This window comes from Mauremys mutica, chromosome 6 (genome assembly GCF_020497125.1).
Source record: "Mauremys mutica isolate MM-2020 ecotype Southern chromosome 6, ASM2049712v1, whole genome shotgun sequence".
Lineage (NCBI taxonomy): Eukaryota > Metazoa > Chordata > Testudines > Geoemydidae > Mauremys > Mauremys mutica.
In genome coordinates this window covers 19,831,612-19,835,476 of record NC_059077.1, presented here as the reverse complement: position 1 = coordinate 19,835,476, position 3,865 = coordinate 19,831,612, and the positions used below count along the sequence as shown (strand labels likewise).

The 3,865-nt window shown below is 48.5% G+C and overlaps 1 protein-coding gene across 1 annotated transcript in view; it reads right to left on the bottom strand.

The window, feature by feature from the left end:
• Positions 1-3,865, bottom strand: part of ONECUT2 (one cut homeobox 2) — a 133,249-nt gene that overhangs the window by 56,409 nt on the left and 72,975 nt on the right. The window lies entirely within an intron of this gene.

Genomic DNA, 3,865 nt, shown 5'->3' with positions numbered 1-3,865 from the left:
CCTGCCCCATCCAACCCTCCCTGTTCCCTGACGGCCCCTCTGGGACCCCTGCCCCATCCACACACGCCCGCTCTCTGTCCCCTGACTGCCCTCAGACTTCTGCCACCCCTCCAACCCCTCCTCTCATTCCTCCTCACCCCTCCAGCCCCATCCAACCACCCCTTCTCCCTGTCCTGACTGCCCCCGGATCCCCTGCCCCCCTGACTCTGCCCCCTGCCGCCCCATCCAACCCCATCTCCTTCTTGACTGCCCCCCCCCCGGATCCTGGCCCCATTCAACCCCCTGTTTCTCCCCTGACCACCATCCACACCCCTGACCACCACCCTGAACTCCCCTGCCCTCTATCCAACCCCCCCGCTCCCTGCCCCCTTAGCGCGCTGCCTGGAGCACTGGTGGCTGGCGGCACTACAGCCGCACCGCCCGGCTGGAGCCGGGCCACGCTGCCCAGGGATGGCTCCAGGCACCAGCGCAGCAAGTGCGTGCTGGGATGGCAAGCCGCGGGGGGCAGTCAGCCAGTTGCTGTGAGGGCAGCACTCAGGCAGCTTCACCCGCAGAAACGCTGCCGAATCCGCCTGCCTGCCGTGCTTGGGGCGGCAAAAAACATAGAGCCGCCCCTGACGCTGCCGCCACCACCACGCACCACAGAGACCCGGTCAGGCCGGGCTTTGCAGCTGCGCTGCCCCAGGAGCTCACAGCCCCGCCGCCCAGAGCATTGCACCGGCGGTGGAGCATGCGAGCTGAGGCTGCAGGGGAGGGGGGCAGCAAGGGAGGGGCCAGGGGCTAGCCTTCCAGGCCAGGAACTTGGGGGCAGGACGGTCCAGGCCGTAGTTTGCCCACCCCTGTGCTGCGCCCTATTTTCATGCTGGACTCCCTGCCACTGAGGTGTTGTGCTGAGATTAATACTCGTGGAAGCCGGATGAATTGAGAGGACTCTGTCTACCGTTCTGATTTTCAGCACTTACGCTGCATCTTGCTCCACGATCCACACCGTCTGGCCCGGGGGCTTGTATAGTCTCTAGACGGCGACAAATTTCATATGACATTTTTCCTTCTCTGTGTACATTATTACAATGGTCTTCGCCCTGCTTAGTAGGGTCTGTGTTGGAGAGACTGAAGGAGTGATGGCCAGGCACTGTATAGCTAAATTTGTCTTTCTCCAGGAGCTCCAATTGCCTTTAAATTGCGTCAGTCCCAGTCAGAGTCTATTCTCTTGCCTTCTGAGGGGCCACAGGGAGCATTGGTATGCTCATAACTCCTCTTAGCACTAATGGGAGTTAGTCACATACGTTTCCATCCTCTCCTTTTATCCTCTTCCCTGCATCCGCCCACCACACGGATGGGAGAATAGGCCACCAAGAGCCAACTGCTTCCCTCAGATGGAATCAGGGAGAGTTTCCCACCTGCATTGCTGGGAGAAATTGAGCCCTATCATGGGAAAGCCTCTGACCATGAGTTGAAGAATCAGAACACCAGAATAACAATTCTTGAAGCATACCTTGGAGTACATTTTTAACCTTACACTTCCCATTATACAGAAAACTGCTTGTCTCCAATCCTACTTCTGTGCTTTGACTGTTGTAGGGTAACAGAATATAGTATATTTATAAAATTTTCCCGCGAACGCCTCTTAAAAGCCTTGAATATATAGGTCTTCTGATATGCACTGTTACCAGCACAATTAGGAATCTATCCAAAGTTGGAAACGGAAGGCTAACTTTATGTGAACATTGTAATATTATACAAATTGATTTGGCTTTTTATTTTTGTACTGAAGAATGTAGAGGGAATATTAGTTGGCATTAATTATGAGGCATTACATTTATCCCCAGTAATAGAAGATATTCAGTTTTTATGTGTGCTAACCACAAGTGGGATAATTAACAAACCTGGTCAGGCTATTGTTGCTATTAGCCCATCGTGTGGAAATCATTTAATTTTCTAGCTTTTAGCAGTCTGATCCTTTCTCAGTGAGTTGGTGTGTTTTTCTTTTTTTAGAATATAGTATCTCTCTCTCTCTCTTGCTATTTCACACATTGTTTTGTCTGACAGATTTCATCACAGCATCAAAATTATAATAAAATACGATTACAGTTAACCAGCACTATTAATGATTGTGTTTTTAGAAACTACATTTTTTTTCTTGCCTTTTAAAATAATAATTGTGAAAGCAGAGACACCAATGATAATGCGAATTCCATTGCAACCAAAGTCATTTGACTCTAGAAGTACATACTTGGAAGTATATATGGGTACAATAATCAAGAGTTTTCTGGGAACTTCCTATTTGTGTGCCTCGTCATTGTTTAGCATTCTAATAGTCACCATCTTTTGTAACTGTTGTAGTTGGAAGGTTAAAATCTCTTACCTGTTGGTACATTTGTATGCATTCAGCTGCAGCTGAGGCAAGTTTTAAGTGTTTGGGGCTACTAACGCCAGTCTTACCAGACTCTGAGCTTCTCTGCTCTGGATGAATTGGATGGGAGTTGAAGGTGTTCCCTAGCAGGCTCAGGTCCTTGGACAATAATCTAGCTTCATGGTGGTTATAAATGGTACTCCACAGTTCGTTTTCAAGGCACTACTCAAAAGGCCTGTGGAGGAGAGGGCGGATGTAAATATTTGCAGCTGGGGTGCCTGGGTTTGGCTGTGTAACCCCTGTTTCATTAAGAAGAGCTCAGCAATTAAATTCCAACATGTCACTTCAAAAACCAGAGGGAGACGGGTAATAAAAGCAATGGTGTCCTGAGGGAAGAAACCGGAATTACAAACATTTGCAAACAATATGTTTTGGAAGAATTGGCTTGTGACTAGGTTGTCGGCATGGTAGTTTTGCTGTGCATCTGGATGCTGAAATTGTATTCAACCGCAAGTAAGAAAAACAATCTCCTTAATTACTTATTTAAATAAGCTTCTGAAAGTGGTGCCCTACTTGCACAGTGGAGTGTGGGCTTTTTCTCTAATACATAAGGGGAGAAACCCTGGCACCATAAAGTCAATGAGCATTTTGCTATTGAGTTCAGTGGGGTCAGGATTTTACCCAAGGTATTCGGAGGCTCCTTTTAACTTCCCCCTCTATCCCACTCAAAATGTTGGCATTTAGCATGAACTGAAGGATGTTAAAGAGATAATAGTTCCTTTTATTTCTTAATACCTTACATCAGGGGTCGGCAACCTTTGGCATGCGGCTCACCAGGGTAAGCATCCTGACGGGACGGGCCAGTTTGTTTACCTGCCGCATCGGCAGGTTCGGCCAATCGTGGCTCCCACTGGCTGCGGTTCACTGTCCCCGGCCAATGGGGGCGGCGGGAAGCAGTGGTCAGCATATCCCTCGGCCTGCAGTGCTTCCCGCCGCTCCCATTGGACTGGGACGGCGAACCACGGCCAGTGGGAGCTGTGATCGGCCGAACTTGCAGATGTGGCAGGTAAACAAACCGGCCTGGCCCGCCCGGGTGCTTACCCTGGCGAGCCGCGTGCCAGAGGTTGCTGACCCCTGCCTTACATGTTCCAATATTTGCTTTAAATGCAAGACATGGATATTAGATTGAACAGGAACTTCCATTTAGTGTACAATGAATTATTTGTATAATCTGATGTACCAATTGCCATTAAGATGGATATTGACATTAAATTTTTTTTTAAAGAAATAATTGAGATGTGTCTCTGAATATGTGAAGGAAGATTTTTTTTTCAGACCAATATCCAGCATTCTCTGTGTTAACTTCTTTTTCTTTGCGTGATAAAGAGAAAGTGTATGTGCAGCAATGTTTAACTCATCTATTCTAGGTGCCCTTGCTTTTCAGTGGAAATAATGGCGTTTTATTCCTTTGCGGTAGCCTGGTGTCCTGCAGCCGCACATTCTGGGTACATC